This window comes from Otolemur garnettii, unplaced genomic scaffold (genome assembly GCF_000181295.1).
Source record: "Otolemur garnettii isolate 467f Iridium unplaced genomic scaffold, OtoGar3 scaffold00223, whole genome shotgun sequence".
Classification (NCBI taxonomy): domain Eukaryota; kingdom Metazoa; phylum Chordata; class Mammalia; order Primates; family Galagidae; genus Otolemur; species Otolemur garnettii.
This window is the reverse complement of record NW_003852618.1, coordinates 1,584,499-1,602,998: the sequence shown is the minus strand read 5'-3', so window position 1 is coordinate 1,602,998 and position 18,500 is coordinate 1,584,499. Positions and strand designations below refer to the sequence as shown.

The 18,500-nt window shown below is 40.6% G+C and overlaps 1 non-coding gene and 1 pseudogene across 2 annotated transcripts; both read left to right on the top strand.

The window, feature by feature from the left end:
* Nucleotides 1-2,513: 2,513 nt before the first annotated feature.
* Nucleotides 2,514-3,620, top strand: LOC100941002 (annotated as a pseudogene). Its single transcript, XR_154826.2, has one exon. The product of XR_154826.2 is annotated as a heterogeneous nuclear ribonucleoprotein A1-like (transcript).
* A 10,036-nt stretch (nucleotides 3,621-13,656) lies between these two features.
* On the top strand, nucleotides 13,657-13,728 carry TRNAM-CAU. The gene has a single exon. It is a non-coding gene; the product is annotated as a tRNA-Met (tRNA).
* The last annotated feature ends 4,772 nt before the right edge of the window (nucleotides 13,729-18,500 follow it).

Genomic DNA, 18,500 nt, shown 5'->3' with positions numbered 1-18,500 from the left:
GGTAAGAGCCAGTAGTCCCAGCTACTTAGGCTGAGGGAAGAGAATCACTTGAGCCCAAGAGTCTGAGGTTGCTGTGAGCTATGATGTCACAGCACTCTACTGAGGGTGACCAAAATGAGACTTTTAAGAAAACAAACAAACAAAAACCAATCTAAATCTTAGATTTTACCATATGGGCATTAAACAAATATTTATTTCTATATAGGCTTTTTGACTAGTACTCAGCAATCCCACTTCTAGGAATGTCTCTTAGTAAAATTCCAGCTTCATTCTTTTGTGGCTTTATGGAGACTAGTCCATATGGAGACTATAGATAGCTGAGGCTACCTATGTGTCCATCACCAGAATGAGTAATTATTGCAGTTGCTATGAACCTCATAGCAGTAGTTACAATTAATGAAACAAATGTGCATATATCAAGAGGGGTAGATTTTTCAATTTCAAGTAAAAACTAACCAAGAAACAAAAAACATAGCAGGGTTTACATCATAATACCAAAAGTAGAATCACAGAGATATACAAAAAACAGATGGGTAGGACAATAACTGAATGACCAATGCCTAGGGGAATGATGGGAAATTGTGTGAAGATGAGTAGGAATGGAGGTAAGTGATCTAATTGGCCTCCTCACAATCTCTTAGAAGACACTCTGCTGGCCTGGAAGATAACTAGTCACAGGCAGACCCCTCCCCTCACCTCATTCACAATCTCTTTCTGCTTGGCATTTCCCTGCCACAAAATGGTGCAGCTCTCCATGGCCCCTCCCCTGGGATCCTGGTGTCTAAAATGCCATTCTTTGTAATCAAGAGGTGAATGTCTGGGTGTGTTGGAAGGACAGAGAAACAGGCATAGGTCAGTACCTAGAATAGTCTTGAAATTGAAATCAAATTCCTCCATATTTTGCCTAAAGATTCCTGGCCTTGCTTTTGTAAGAATTTCTGTCACTGGGGAAAGCCTTCTTAGGTCTTGAGTCATAATATTTGTTATTTTTGGTTTTGATAAATGAAATATATATGGAAGAGGGAAAAAATGGTGCAAATATAAAATTGGTCTAAAGGAGAAAACCAAATTTCTTAATACCAAGCATGGGTATCCATACTTCAAAAAAATGTCCATTTAAAATGTTAGAGATAACTCTTGGGTAAACAGTGCTCTTTGAGGTATAGTGATTCTCTGAAACTAAGTGGAAATACTCCTGAAGTTTCCTCTCTCTTTCCTCTTTTCCCTCATCCCCTTTCATCCTCATCCCCTTGTCCACCCCTTCCATCTCTCCTCACTTGCCTTTTCTCCCTTTCCCTTTTGTTTCACTATGAATACTGAAAGTTGTTCCAAAAGAAGTATTGCCTTGGGTGCCTATCTTTTCTCTGCCTCAGGGGATTGGGTCACTGACTTGTGTGCTTTCTAACCTGGGGTTAAATAGGCTGCTGCACTGCCTGAGGCACAGATCGCATATGTTGGGATATACCTGGCCACCTTTCATCACCAGCTTTTTGGATTTGTAAATCATAAAGTTACCATGATTTATAAAACAGAAAAGAGCTTGCTTTTGAATCACAGTGCTGCACATTTGCCTTTTTTATTACTGATTTGCATATGTCATGTAATTAAAGGTTTTTGGGAGGGGAAGGGAGAGGGGAGGGTGGGTGGAGGGAGTGTGAGTGCTGGGATCACACCTATGGTTCATCCTATAAGGGTACATGTGAATCTCTCTAAATGTAGATTATAAATGTCTTAACACAATAACTAAGAAGAAGACATGAAGGCTATGTTAACCAGTTGGATGAAAGTATTTCAAATTGTATACAGAAACAGTACACTGTACCCCATGATAGTATTAATGTACACTGCTATGATTTAATAAAAAAAATGAAAAAAATAATTAAAGGTTTTTGGTCAGATATTTGTATTGCAAATATTTTCTGCCTCCCTGTGGCAGGAAACATCTTAATGTTGTCTTGTGTCAAAATCTTCAATTTATGTAATATTTATTTAGTATATTTACCTCTTTTTCTATTTCTCTAAGAAATCTTTGTCTCTTTAAGTTCATGAGATAGTCTATACTTTTTTCTTTTTTCCAATACTGCTGAATTAGTGACATTTTGCATTTAGCAATATGAGGCAAATTCAGGCATTTCCAGATAGAATTTATCAATGGCCAATCCAAACAGTGGATGTTTGTTTTAATGATGATTAGTGATATTGAACATCTTTTCATGTACTTGTTGACTATTTGTATTATCTTCTTTGGAGAAGTGCCTATTAAAGTCTACTTTTTTTTTTTTTAATTGTTGGACATTCATTGAGGGTACAAAAAACCAGGTTACATTGATTGCATATGTTAGATAAAGTCCCTCTAGTCTCTTATATTTTTAACTTAAAAAAAAAATTTTCCCCTCCAGGAATTGTGTCCATTTGGATTAAGTCTCTTTTAGTTCATTTTAAAATCAAGTTATTCTTTCTGCCTGTGGACGCTGCCGAGGAAGCATCGTTAAAGTCTCTCTTCCACCGCCATCATGTCTAAGTCAGAGTCTCCTAAAGAGCCCGAACAGCTGCGGAAACTCTTCATTGAAGGGTTGAGCTTTGAAAAGACTGATAAAGAGTCTGAGGAGCCATTTTGAGCAATGGGGAACGCTTACAGACTGCGAGGTAATGAGAGATCCAAACACCAAGCGCTCCAGGGGCTTTGGGTTTGTCACCAACGCGGCCCTGGAGGAGGTAGATGCAGCAATGAATGCAAGGCCACACAAGATGGATGGAAGAGTTGTGGAACCAAAGAGAGCTGTTTCCAGAGAAGATTCTTAAAGACCTGGTGCCCATTTACCTGTGTAAAAGATCTTTGTTGGTGGCATTGAAGAAGATATTGAAGAGCATCGCTTAAGAGAATATTTTGAACAGTATGGGAAAATTGAAGTGATTGAAATCATGACTGACTGAGGCAGTGGCAAGAAGAGGGGCTTTGCTTTTGTTACCTTTGATGACCATGATTCTGTGGATAAGGTTGTCATTCAGAAACACCATATTGTGAATGGCCACAACTGTGAAATAAGGAAAGCCCTGTCAAAGCAAGAGACAGACAGCTAGTGCTTCATCCGGCCAAAGAGGTCAAAGTGGTTCTGGAAACTTTGGTGGGGGTTGTGGATGTGGTTTTGGTGGAAATGACAACTTTGGCTGTGGAGGAAACTTCAGTGGTGGCTTTGGTGGCAGCCATGATGGTGGTGGATATGGTGGCAGTGGGGATGGCTACAATGGATTTGGTAATGATGGAAGCAATTTTGGAGGTGGTAGAGGTTACAATGATTTTGGCAATTACAACAATCAGCCATCAAATTTTGGACCCATGAAGAGAGGAAATTTTGGAGGCAGAAGCTCTGGCCCTTATGCTGGTGGCAGCCAATACTTTGCCAAACCAAGGTGGTTATGGTGGTTCCAGTAGCAGCAGTAGCTATGGCAGTGGCAGAAGGTTTTAATTATTATTCCCAGGAAACAAAGCTTAGCAGGAGAGGAGAGCCAGAGAAGTGACAGGGAAGCTACAGGTTACAACAGATTTGTGAACTCAGCCAAGCACAGTGGTGGCAGGGCCTAGCTGCTACAAAGAAGACATGTTTTAGACAATACTCATGTGTATGAGCAAAAAACTCTACTGTATTTGTGACTAATTGTATAACAGGTTATTTTAGTTTCTGTTCTGTGGAAAGTGTAAAGCATTCCAACAAAGGGTTTTAATGTAGATTTTTTTTTTTTTTGCACCCATGCTGTTGATTGCTAAAGGTAATATAGTCTGATCATGATGCTGAATAAATGTGCCTTTTTTAAAAAAATAAAGTAAAATCAAGTTATTAGTTTTGTTTTTGCTATTAAGTTAGTATATATACACCCCAGATCAGATATATGCTTGGAGTTATGATGCCTCCAGCTTTGTTTTTCTTCCTCAAGATTGTCTTAACTATTCAGGGTCCTTTGTGATTCCTCATAGTGTTAGCCTTTTTAGGTTTGTTTGGGACTTCCTTTGGACTGGTTACCCCTACTTTCTTTGGAATGAGAATGGATATCCTATACCAGTTCTGCAATTATATTTTGGAAGCACCTCATAATTTGTTTAGTTTCACTATTTCACAGTGGAGAGAAATTTTGCTTCAGGATGAACTGTACCTTGAATCTTATTATCTCACTTAGAAGATATTTAGATGAGACTTGGGACTTTTAACTTTAGAATTGATGCTGGAGAAGATAATAATTTGGGCACCCCTGAGACAAAATTAACATATTTTTGCCTGTGAGAAGGACATGATTTGGGGCAAGGGTGGAATGCAATGGGCTGAATATGTGTGTTTCCCCAAAATTCATATGTCAAAACCCTAATCCCAATGTGACAGCATTAAGAGATGAGGATTTGGGAGTATTATGAAGATGAAGATGTAGCCGTAAAGATGTAGGTCATGAAGATGTAGCCTTCATAAATAAGATCAGTGTTCCAGAGCACTAGCTAGTTCTTTTTCCTCAATACAAGGAGGTAAAAAGAAGTCAGGTGACTGCATCCTAGAAGAGGGGACTCACTAGGACTCAACCATATTGTCACCCTGATATTTGGACTTCCAACCTCCAGAACCCTGAGAAATAAATACCTGGTGTTTAAGCCACCCAATTTATGATATTTTTTGTAGCCATTTGAATTGACTAAAACAATTTTGGGTGTCAGCTATAAGAAATTATCACAAACCTGGTGCTTAAAACAACTCATTTGTTCTTTCTTTCTTTCTTTTTTTTTTTAAAGACAGTGTCTCACTATGTCGCCCTCTGGAGAGTGCCCATGGCGCCATGGCTCACAGCAACCTGAAACTCGTGGGGATAAGGGATTCTCTTGCCTCAGCCTCCAGAGTAGCTGGGACTATAGGCACTTACCACAACGCCCAGTTATTTTTTAGTTGCAGTTATCATTGCTGTTTAGCTGGCCTGGGATTCAAACTGGCCAGCGTCAGTGTATGTGGCTGGCACCATAACCACTGTGCTATGGGCACAGAGCAACATGTTTGTTCTCTTATAGGTCTGACAATCAGAAAAAGTCTGAAATTAGTTTCAGTGGGCCAAAATCAAAGCGTCAACACAGGGTCTCAAACACCTTCCCCAAAGCTCCAAAGGAGAGTAAGTTTCCTTGCCTTTTCCAGGAGCATTTTTTGGTTTATAGTTTCTCTCTTCATTTTCAAAGCCACCAGTATAGAATCTCTTGATTCCGGGTCAAGTTCCTTTCTTTTTCTTTGTAGTTAAATCTCATTCCCTTGACTCAGCGCCTGTGGCTCAAGTGGCTAAGGTGCCAGCCACATACACCTAAGGCGACAGGTTTGAATCCAGCCTGGGCCCACCAAACAACAATGATGGCTGCAACCAAAAAATATCTGGGCGTTGTAGCAGGCGCCTGTAGTCCCAGCTACTTGGGAGGCTGAGGCAGGAAACTCGCTTGAGCCCAGGAGTTGGAGGTTGCTGTGAGCTGTGATGCCATGGCACTCTACCCAGGGGGATAGTTTGAGACTCTGTCTCAAAAAAAAAAAAAAAATCTCGTTCCCTTCCTCCTATTGCTATCACAATGACTGGGGTCTCAGCTTGATGAGCACCCTCAGCTTGGAGCAGAGTGTGGGGTCCTTAGCATTCTGGTGACTGTTGGGATTTGGGCTCCAGGAAGGCCTTCTGGTCTTAGAACATTGGCATCCTGCATGCCTCCTACTATCCCTTAGGCCAGTGTTTCACCAGTGGCAGGGGCTATGCAGGCTTCCATAGCCTGCCTAACATGCATAGTGTATTTGATACAAGCACAGGGAACCTGTGTCTCTGTTCTCTCTGCTGCATCTGGCCAAGGACTCCACAGCATTCTTAGGGCAGCTTAAGAGCCTTTAGGTTTATTAAATTGCACAGATCTGGAAACAGGGCGACCAGGTGTCTAGGCTCATGCTGTACCTGGCCTTGGAGGTCCAGGTTCATAGTTCCCGGAGCTAGTCGATCTTTCCATCCCCAGTCCTGCATCCAGATGGGGAGTTAAGCCTGAGCTCTACAGCTCAGGAACTAAGAACTGAAGACCCAGGCAAAGACTCTGGGGCTGGTAGGGTTATTCAGCTGCTACTATTTATTTTAAGCAGCACTGTGAAACCCGAGAAGCATGAGGCGGAGGAGTGGGGGAAGGGAACGCGGAGTATGCTGACAGGAGAGCCTTGCCCTGGCAGGGCCATAAAGATCCAGGTCATTCTTTTGGTGTCAACTGCAGCCTGGCAGTAGAAGGACAGGGCTCCAAAAGCCAGTGGAAAGAGTTAGAAGAATTTATTGTTTGCAGGTGATATTTAAATGGACTTATTCCTCAAAGTCACATTCATTTATTACCGATTTAATTGTCATTATAAGTACTCATTTTGTACATATTTAAAAGCTACTTGTGGGCCTTTGCGGCTGGGTGGCTCACGCCTGTAATCCTAGCACTCTGGGAGGCCAAGACTGCGGATAGCTTGAGCTCTGGGAGTTCGGACCAGCCTGAACAAAAATGAAACCTTGTCTCTACTGAAAAGAGAAAAATTAGCCAGGCTTGGTGATGGGCGCCCATAGTCCTGCTACATGGAAGACTAAGGCAGGAGGATCGCGTGAATACAGGAGTTTGAGGTTGCTGTGAGATAGCCTGATGACTGGCGACAGAGCAAGACTCTGTCTCAAATAAAATAAAATAAAATAATAAAATAAAATAAAATAAAAAAACAAAAGCTACTGTGTCTCAAATTCTTACCAGAGTGAGATGCCCCAGCTTAATCTTTTTGACATAAATCTTTACCCATAAGTTAGGTTACATGTCATAGCATTTTAAATAAAAATCCATCATTTGGATGCATTAAAATATTTGTATACAGGCTGGTGCAGTGGCTCACACCTGTGATCCTAACACTCTAGGGGTCTGAGGCAGGTGGATTGCTTGAGCTCATGAGTTGGAACCAGACTGAGCTAGAGCGAGACCCCGTCTCTAAAAATAGCCAGTGTTGCGGCAGACACCTGTAGCCCCAGCTACTCCAGAGGCTGAGGCAAGAGAATGGCTTGAGCCCAAGAGTCTGAAGTTGCTGTGAACTATGATGGCTCCGTACTCTGGGGAGAGGGGAGGAAGGTCTAGGACAAAGTGAAACTCGGTCTCCAATTAAAAGGCTCTCCTCCATAGTTTTATGAAATTTAGAGCACATCTAAAATAAAATTAATTTACTTTTTATTATTAATTGGTCATAATTAATTCAATTATCTTCTTTTAGAGTATTATTTCAACTATCCATTGCCATAAACCAATTAAAAAAAATTTTGGGGGGGACAGAGTCTCATCTGTCTCATTCTGGTAGAGTGCTGTGGTGTCATATCTCACTGCAACCTCAAATTATTAGGCTCAGGCAATCCTCATGCCTCACCTTCTTGAGGTTTGTAGTGTTATATTAAGTTCTTTAGTTATTTCTGTTAAAGAAAAAAATTACTTATGACACCAGTTAAACATAGGAAGGCAGAATTTATTCAAGGAGACTACACAGTAGAGTTTTACAGTAGGGAAGAGAGATTGGGTTCAACTCCAAGTACAAAAAGGACAAGTGGAAATTGTCAAAGATATGAGTGGAGGTAAGTGGATGAAAAAGTACTAAGGGGTAGAGTAATTCTTCACTAAACTGATGCAAAAGGATTTTTGCTAAAGATAGGCTAATGTGATAAATAAGATATCAAGGGTGAGGCATGAGGTATTTGATCAGCTATCCAGGCTTAGCAGAGCAAACTGACGGATTTTTGGATAAACTGACTCAGCAGGATTCTTGCTAAAACCCGAATAAATGAGCCATATATGAAACCCAAGGTCTGGGCTTTGAGTGCTAATAAGACGCTGACTAGAGTTAGGTAAAGAAGAAAGTCATTGTTACATTTCACGTGGGCAAATAATTAACTGGATTTCATTTAACAGTGACAATCTCAACATTTCCTTGGAAAATAAATCTCTGTCAGAAACGTGAGTGGATTTGGATAACTTACATTCAGAAATCAGACATCTGTTGGCTTTGTAGCTACTTCTGGCATTGTAAGTGCTTGTTTCGGAGGGACATGGCAAGCAGCTTTGGACTCTCCTCCCAGGCCTCATCTCCCCAGCAGGCAGGGAATGAACACAGGCCAAGTCACCTGTTTGCAGATACTACACCCTTTGTTGCAGTCACAGGTCTTTTCTCCTGCTCTTTCATTGTGTCTTGTGCCATCATTACTCTGTGGGTTCAGTCCCCCAGGCAGGGTCATGCCTGAATACAAGATTCCCACCTGCCCTACTCTATGAAGTTTGTGGACAGAAGCACAGGGTTCTGCTTTCCCCACTCCACCCAGGCTTGTAAAGTTCAGGCTAAACTCTTTTCCAGAGAGAGCCTCCAAGTGCCCCCAAGCACATGGGCAAGGAAAGGTTTCATGTATAGAGGGTGAAAAACAAGATGGAGGGAGACTCTTCCAATCTCACTTTCCTTCCCCATGTGTCCCTTGCATTGAGACCAAGGAAATGGAGGAGGGTTCAAAGGGGGCCATAGATACTCCCTTCAATCTGAAGGGAGGTGCAATCAAGGAGAAGCCACTGAGCAGGGAAAGAAGGAAAGGAAGTATCTCAAACTCTATGCTGGAGCAGGAGTTTCCAGCTGGTTCCACCCTAAAGTCTTTGTGATTTCTCATGAATGAGTCTCCTCACATAGTCATTCCTTGTCTCTGTGACCTCAAAATTAGTGTCAGAGACCTGGGAGGAAGGGTGGCCTTCCAGTTCCAGGCAGAGAAAGAGTATGATTGTGTGTGGAGGGCATGAGGAGGTGATGATTTCTGAAGACAAAGGAGGAGGGTCTTAGTCTTGTGCTCTCCTAGTGTCAGAGTGGGAAGCTGCTTTTGCTCTCAGAGGCCTGGGTTGTCCTACTCCTCCTCCTTTTCCTTTCTTCTTTCTTTCTTTCTTTCTTTTCTTTTTTTTTTTTTTTTGACAGTTTCCCCTGGTTAGAGTGCCATGGCCTCAACCTTAGCTCACAGCAACCTCAAACTCCTGGACTCAAGTGATCTTTCTGCCTCAGCTTCCCAAGTAGCTGGAACTACAGCCACCCGCCACAATGACCTGATAATTTTTTTTTTTTTTTTTTTTTGACACAGTCTTCCTATGTCACCCTTGGTAGAATGCTGTGGCATCACAACTCACAGCAACCTCAAACTCTTGGGTTCAAGAGATTCTCTTACCCCAGCCTCTGGAGTAGCTGGGACTACAGGTGCCCTCCACAACACCCAGCTGTTTTTTAGACACGTGGGTCTCACTCTTACTCAGGTTGGTCTAGAACTCCTGAGCTCAAGTGATCCACCCATCTTGGCCTCTGCTGGGATTACTGGCCTGAGCCACCCAACTGGCCTAATTTTTCTGTTTTTAGTAGAGATGGTCTTGCTTTGTTCAAGCTGATCTGGAACTCCAGAGCACAAGTGATCCTCCCTGCTCAGCCTCCCAGAGTGCTAGGATTATAGGTGTAACCCATTGCACCAGCCTGAGTAGTTTTAAATCTGACTCTAACAGGGTCCTCCCCACAGGAGTCTCTGCCTCTAGTCTCTCCAGATTTCAACCCACTCTACCTGGAATACCAGATGCATCTTCCCAGAGCACAAGGAACACTCCTTTCCTGCAAGCTCCATTATCATTCATTTAATATGTTCTTCTAAACTCTCTTCTCTCCCCCCCTTTTTTTTTTGGTTTTTACATATGTATATTTGTGCATAACAGATACAAATCTTTGTTGGTATTTCAATTCAAATTTATATAACTATGTTATACTATATACATCAATTTTGACTTGAATAGATCAAGAAAAATTAAGATCAATTCTTCAAGAAGATATAACAATTCTTCAAGAATCTGTGTCTGCTATGAGCTAAATTGTATGCTTTCTCAATTCATATGTTGAAATTCTAACCCCTTATGTCCCCTCTCCCTGACATCAGAATGTGAACAGGTTTGGTGATAGAGTTACCTTTATAAAGATAATAAAGTTAAAAGGGGCCATTAGAATGGGCCCTAATCCATTATGACTGGTGTCTTTTTAGAACAAAGAAATTTGGACACAGACACAGTGAAGTCACAGAGAAAAGATGGCCATCTACAAGGTAAGAAGAGAGGCCTGCAACACATCTTTCCTTCACAGCAATGTAGATTTATGGCATCTAAAATCGTTACCAAAAATAAGAATGCTACTTTTATGATTTCAAATAAAATTTCAAGGAAATTTAAACCCAGTCTTATGACAATGTGCATTTCATTTCTATACTCAATGATGTATCAGCTATTTCAGAAGGAAATAATTTATACCTCCATATCCGTGAATGTATGCAAAATGAACAATGGAAACTAAACCCAGTATCTTGATTTAAAGGGATTTTTCAGACATCAATATTTCTGTTGTATCTTAATTTATTCCAGAGGACTTTTACACTCCGGGGAAATTAACTATATTAATATTCTAAAGGGATAAGAGGTGGTAAATTCATTTTGAAACGCTTGAAAAAGTTTGATTTTACAAGGGAGAGTAACAAAGGAGAACATAAGTCAGCCCACCCACAGGAAAAATATGAAAAAGAGAAAAAAGAAAGTATATATTAAAACAGATACTTTTAAGAAATTGGGTATGGCTCTTAGAGGTGGATAAAAAAAAAAAATGTGTGAATGCTACTGATCCCACTATAAATACCACCTAAGAAAGGCCATTGGCCACTGTGCATGAACACCACTGGAGGACCTTAAGGTTTGATAATTAAACTAATAAACACAATTGACACCTGTATTACTTTGCTCAGGCCGCCATAACAAAATACCACAGATTCGGTGGCTTAAGCAATGGAAATTTATTTTCTTACCATTCTGGAAGCTACAAGTCCAAGATCAAGATATTGCAGGTTTGGTTTCTCCTGAAATCTCTCTCCTTGACACCTTCTTGCATCATCCTCACAAGGCCTTTCTTCTGGGGTCATGCATCCTGGTGATTGGTCTCTCTCTCACACACACACAACCTCCCTCCCTTCTATAGAGACACTATTCTATTGGATTGGGGCCTTATGATCTCATTTAACTTTATTCATCTGCTTAAAGACCCTATCTCCAAATACACTCACGTTGAGGTTTAGAGCTTTAGCATGTGAATTTTGTGGATATGGTTGAGTGCAAGACAATGCCCCATCCCCAAATTTGCTTAGGCTTAAAACAGATATGAGGCCCGTATGTTGAAAGACAGCAGTACTTGGCCAACTTCATCCTGGTCCCTTGACTTGCAGAAACTTCGCTGAGGAGAGGAGGATATTACTTGCGATGTGCAGGAAAAAATAGCCACGAAAGGCTTTAGTGAGGGCCACCTCTCAAAGGCTTGTTTCCAAAGAACCATTTCAGCTCATCAGCCACCATATCATTTTGCTCATCACCAGCTGTCTCCACCAGGCGGCGCACCCCAGGCAGCCAGGCGCCTCCTTCCGCCGGCAGCGTTTCTCCGCGCACACTCAGCAGGGCCTGCCCGCCAGGCAAAGGCCCGCGGGGAGCCGGGAGACGCAGTCGGGTGCCAGGCTGCTAGCTGGGTTCGTCCCGCAGAATCTAACCGGAGGAGAGCTCTGCCCATCACTACAGCACTGAGGAAATCGCCCAGGCTTTTTCTAAATTCCTCTTGGGAAAAATCACCCCGAGCTTCTAATGAAGCAGCTAAGACTGTAGTTTCACAACAGGCAGATTCCCCACATTAATGCGGGGGAAAATGACAGACGGGGCGGTGGCAGAGAAACATCCCAAAATCCATCTAGGGATTCTCGCGGATTATCTTTCTTGCTGGTGGAATGGGAGCTTCGGGCCCTGCTTTAGTTCCACAAACTGCTGGTTCCATTTCCTCCCCAACGCTCCACAACAAATCCGACCATCTGTCACTGTGACGGATGTCCCACGGCACAAAGGTTCTTTCCCAGACTTGTGGTTCAACATTTAGGTTTCCCGCAGGTACCAAATGCTTTCTGAAGTAATTTAATTCTTTACCTTTTACAAGTGAAGTAGCATCCTGATGAACACAGATGAGAAATTGAAACATGCAGGTGATGGATCTCAGATGTATGTCTCAGTCTCCTCCGCTGGAAGACAAAGACAGCCTCATCATATTTACTTGAGTATGAAGTGAGGTAATCCCCAGCTCATCACATGGCCAAGGCTCATGTTTCTCTCATTGTTTTTCCAGTGAAGAGAGTAGGCCCAGGTGCCACAGCCCTAAATTCCTTTGAGAGGAAAAGAGTAAACATCTTAGTGGAGGGTAGGAGAAGAGAGGAAGCCAGGAGTTTGAGTATGAAAACGTTTTTCCACCTCGAATCTTGTGTAGAGGAGGTTGGGGTCAAGCACCTGGTTGGCAGCTTCCTGAGTCTAGTGTGAGAGGTGCAGGCAAATAGGGAAGTGATAAATCTCATCCCTCTAGGGCAGTGTTTTTCAATCTTTTTTAAATCTAATGGCATACTTGAACCTACAGTTAAAGTTCTATATACTTAAATTATGTTGATTTTTAAAAAGTAAAAAAAAAAAAAAAGAATATATTTACTGTGCCTTGAACTTTTTTGGAAAGTAATTTAATTAATGATTTTTAAACATTTCCTCCGCACACCTAAGATCCTCTCATGGCACACCGGTTGAAAATCACTGCTCTAGGGTGTCAGTTCCATGCCTTGATGGCTAATATCCAAGACTCCAAATCTAGTGGTTCCAGGTCTAGTCCTTGTGGGACCCGGTTCAGTTTTGCTTAGGATCCATTTTGTCCCATGAATCCTTCCAGTCTCTGTTCTGGAATATCTTCCTAACCCCAATCTTCCTTGCGTCATTGATTCAACCTATTATTTTAGAGAAGGAAAGGAGAAAACTCAAATGGAATTGTTGGGGATTAATGATCATCAATCCCATGGGACTAGAATATAAAAAATTTAATGAAGACAGATCCTTCCCCTCCCCCCAAGCAGGAAAGGTAGTTGGTGAAAAAAGCAAGAGGAAAGCTGCAGAAATAACTTTGCCTACATAGCACAGACTGAAAGTATCAGCGGTCTCTGTCCAGGGCATCGGTCTGAGACAGCACATTTTCCCTAAGGGCGAGAGAAAGCTGTCTCGCAGACTGGATCCCCAAGGGGTAGGATAAGAAACCTCTTTTCACGAATCCAAGGTCAGAGGCCAGCATAGGTAGACCAGAAGCCCCCAAATCTGCAAATGGCAGCAGACCAACAAGCGGAAGTGCTTCTAGTGTTGTGAAAGACATTTTCTTGGGGACGGGAACAGAATGAACAGTAACTTCGACTTCATGCCTTCCTGGCTTCTAAGCAAGGGCTTCTGAAGGCTTTGCTCCCATGCTCAGGAGTTTCTTGTCCGAGCTCAAAGCAGCCCTTTGAAGAAAAGATGTCAGTTTGAAGCATCTTTGGCAGATTGGGAAAACACAACTCAGAACTTGGAAGACATTGCTGGTGTTTTCTGGCTCTCGAGGTCTAGGCAAATAGGGAAGGTGATAAATTTCATTTCTCTAGGGCAGAATAAAAGAAAAACAAAAAAGCACATGATACCTGTTCTAACAACAAAAAAAAGTAGGATCTTTTACATGATACAAAGAAGAGTAGAAACTGTCTCTCGTCAGCAGAGTGGCGCAGCGGAAGCGTGCTGGGCCCATAACCCAGAGGTCGATGGATCGAAACCATCCTCTGCTACTGCTTTTGAATCATCATCTGCCAGAGTCGCAGGGAGAAGACGATTTCCCAGAAAATGTATTTGATGTCTTAAAGTTCCTATCTCAGGCTGTCCGTCATTTCTAAAAAAGTGTTTGGCATTTTTCTTCTCTTTTCTACAAAAGTTTGCATAGCTCCTTCCTTATTCATTTCAATAGAGAGGCAAATTTTTGAGAAAAGAAGGGAAAAATTGTACATTTATTTTACTTCCAACAAATTAACTTTCCAACTTCCAGTGAATAGAAAAAACACTGAGGTAGAATATGATTTTATATTTTCTGGTACTCAAAGGAAAAACACTGTTAACTGACTTTTGTTTGAGACCATTGGTTACTGTAAATCTATGTTGCCTTTTTTACTTTTATAGGAGTCTCCTGCTCATTTCACCCTTTTGTTCATTTCTGATTCCTGTGCATGATTTATTAAATTCATTTCATGTGCTGTGAATTCTTCTTTGAAGCAATCTATGTTACAGTGGCCAGAAAAACATTTTTTAATTCTCCTTTCTTCCTGCTTACATAAACTAGAGTAATGGAATGTTTTGAGAAAATCTAGAAGCACAAAGAAGTTAAATGTGAAAGGTGGAAATCATTGGAATACATTAAAATAAAACATTTTGAGCATCAGAATTCCATGGACAAGCTCAAGAGAAAAATAGAAGTCTTATTTATATATTTGAAAAAGAACTTGAGAGAAAATTACTAAACACTTTTTAATGAGTGCCTATAGTCTGACAAGAAACTAAAGACTCCCCTAAACAATGAGAGTTTTAAAAACAAAATATTAAAAGGAAAAATGTTAATAAAACTGTGTATTTGATGGGCCTGTTTTGTTCCTTAACTTCACTGTTGAAGATGTTCTTGTTTGGAGGTCCCTGGGACCAATAATTAACTTATTTTTCTGCTTACTCCCTAAAACCATTTTAATTAACTTTAAATATCAGGCATAGGAGATTGGTTGAATAAATGGTGACATATGGACTCAAAGAAGTACTACACAGTGAAATTGAGTACAAGAGATATAGGAGGAACACTTCTCTGAGTACACTTTTTGGCATATCTTTAACTTTTGAAACCATGTGAACGTTCTACATTTTCAAAAATTAATATTAAATCAATAAGAATGAATGAGAAGTGGAGGGAAAAGTCCCCGTAGAACTGATAGCAAACTAAGGCAAATGAATTCAATTCTAAGACTGCAATGACTACATGGAAAAAAGAAGAAGACAGTTTATGAACAGGTGACCAAGGGAATGAGGCCAAGGGAATGAGTATGGGGGCTAAAAGGGATAAGAACTACAAAGAAATTTTTTACTTTTTTAGTGGATGATTTTTTGGTAATGAATGGGTAAAGCAATTCTAAAACTAGTATAGGTATGGAGCAAGATAGTAAATATCCCATTATTGTTGGAGGTAGGGGTTTCACTGTGGGAGAAGAGACACATACAAACATAGAATGGGATAATGCAAGAAAGAGTCCCACAGAGGTGGATTGAAGGTATAAGCTCATGATTTCTAAAATGTGCATGCGTATACATGCACATGTATGTATATATATGCACATGTGCAAGTACATATGAATGTGTATGTATACAGACACATGCATTTCCTAGGACCAAGGAGCAAACATCATAGAAACAATGAATACAATTAAGCCCCTGAATCCTGCTCTCTAATTACTTTCTCCACTGAAAGGAAACAGAGCTTCTCTCAGAAATGGCTGAATTTGGGGCTGGGGCAGGGTAGATTCAAGTCAACCTGAAAGAATTTGGCATGCCAGAAAGTAAGAAGGTGTGCAAATAAATAATGGTAGTATGTCAAAATGTGGAAACAGCCTAAATGCCCACCAACCAGGAATAGATTAACAAGCTGTAGTTTATGTATACCATGGAATACTATTCAGCCATTAAAAAAGATGGAGACTTTACATACTTTGTATTAACCTGGATGGAAGCAGGACACATTATTCTTAGTAAAGCATCACAACAATGGAGAAGCATGAATCCTTTGTATTCAATTTTGATATGAGGACAATTAATGACCTAGTATATGGTGGAGGGTAGGGGAAGGGGAGAACAGAGAGAGGGAAGGAGGAAGAGGGTGTGTGGTGTGTGGCACACCTCTTGGGGGCAAGACACAATTGTAAGAGGGACTTTACCTAACAAATGCAATCCGTATAACCTGGTTTCTTATACTCTCAATGAATCCCCAACAATTAAAAAAAAAAAAAAATAGCATGTTACAAGGACCTGGAAGCCAACTTGAAGGCACTCTCCCTGGTTAACTATGAATGAATTTGAACACCAGTATAATTAAGGACAATAATGAATTATGAACCATTGGGGGGAAAAAGATTCTATGAGTCCATATCTGTGATAAATATTTAAGTAAATGGAGAAAAAGGAGGATTCTTGCCTAAAAGAGAATGTTGAGTACAGATTGGTAAATAGGGAGAGAAGACTCCACGGAGCCTTTTGCCCTAGCCTGCTGCACCTCCACCCTCAGCTCTCAACGCTTGTCTTCCAAGCATTATCATGATGAAATTCTTTCCTTCCCAAACTCCATGTTCTCCTTCTTTTCATTTTATACCCACACCACTCTTTAGCCCTTCCCTTTGCCTTTACTTCACCTGCCTTAGATCTTAGACTCCACCACCCTACTTAATGAACCTTCCCTGGCTTAGCTGCCCATATCTGTTTCTTCAGCCCCCAAATCACTCTTATCATACCACCACATATTTTAGTTGCTTGTTTAATAACATCTCTTTCCTACCCTCTAGTAAGCCCCCTCCTTCCTGGGGGCAGGGACTAATCTTAAGGCTTTGTTCTCAGAGTCCCTACTGCCTAACACAGTGCCTAAATCAGGTACGAATCAGGTAAGAGAGCTCATAAACATTTGTCGGGAGCATGACCTTGAATTTACTGTTTTGATTTTCACCAGAACCCAGGATGGCTCAGTTTCACCTTTTGTCCCAAGTCTGTCTGCTCTGGTTGTCCCTGAATTTCTTGTCTTCATTCTTCCTTGTTCATGATTCCAAATCTCCTTTTTGATTTTTAAGGGCATGTGTTTAACCATAATTAAAACAGAAGCACTTTTAAGCCACTAAAAGAGAAAACCTGTCTGCATGGTGGGGATTGAATTCATCTTGGACAAAAAGGTTCCAGTTCACTGCTATTAGTGGTCATTTATTAACTGTATTTATTGTCATCACTTCAGATTTGTCACAGCTTAGAATGAATTTTCCCCAGATAAATTCTTCGATTCACGCATGTTATAAACACATTGCTGTAACTTCAGGATTTGAAACTTCCATGAAATCTGTAGGTCTCTTGCTGCAACCAGTTACAAAGAACTTGATGTAATTAAAGAACTCCTGACAGTTTCAAACTTTAAGCACATTCCTTCAATTTATCTGAAAAAGAGCACAGAAACAATACTTTGTTATGGGTTTACTTTGAAAACAGTCAGAAACAGAATAGTAAGAAGAAGAAGAAGAAGAAGAAGAAGAAAGCTAGTGAGAGAAACAGAAAAGGGAACGGGAATACTGCAAGAGAGAAAAATAGGAAGGTCATCCTGCCCTTTAGGTGTGGATTACAAAAATCAAAATATGTATGTCCCTCAGAAATTAACCCTTCTTTTCATTTAAGTGAACGATGAACCTTAATTGAGATATTTATTCCAAATATGCCAACAAATGCTAAGCCCTTTTATAACCTATTATTGTTATTTTCTGGATCTCTGCAGAACCTTCAGGGTTGCTTAATGGCACCAACTTCTTTATTGTGAGTAAGGTAATTAAACAGAGGCCAAAGGAGGACTGGAATCCAACTCCTGATCTCTCTGCCCTCCTGGCTACTGATTTGTATGTGTTTCTAGTTCTTTATTAGAAGCTAGAAATTACAAAATGAAATATTTGAGTTTCCAATCTCTTCCTTTTTATGTCCTTATTCTGTGCCTTAAAATATCAAATACCATAGGAGAAGGATGCAGGAGATTCTTGGTAAATAGGGAGAGAAGGCTCTCTAAAATAACTTGAAGTGATTTTAACATAAAACATAAAATAACAAAATATGTAGTTGAAATTAATAAAAGAACTCAGAAGAAAAATGCTGACTTAGACACTGTTACACAAGACATATTTGAGAAACAAAGACTTATAAAAATGTTTCAATGCCTAGAAAATTAAAAATATAAACCATTTTAAAGCAAGTATACACAAATGGGAATTTCATAAAATAGAAATAATCCACTTGAAAAATAGAAATAAAAGAATCCAAACATGAGATGATGATAAGGAAGTTACTTTTTCTTATCATTTTATTGTTTTAATCAAGATTGGTGTCTTCAAGTTATTTTAATCCCTTGGAATGTGAATTATAACGATATTTTTGTGCTCTCGCGTTTTGTTTTCCAGTGATCTTCTGAAATATTTCTCCATAAATTTAAATCATTCCAAAGAATGTAATTACCAGTATCTGGCAAAATGTGAATGTTAGAAAAGTCTAATTCACCAATGATTTTTGTTCATTGGAACTTAAAAACTAACGATTTGATATGCAGTCGATAATTCTTTAAAAATATTCATGGAGGCTCGGCGCCAGCCACACACACCTAAGGTGGTAGGTTCAAATCCAGCCCAGGCCCGCCAACAACAACAATGACGGCTGCAACCAAAAAATAACTGGGCGTTGTGGCGGGTGCCTGTGGTCCCAGCTACTTGGGAGGCTGAGGCAGGAGACTCGCTTGAGCCCAGGA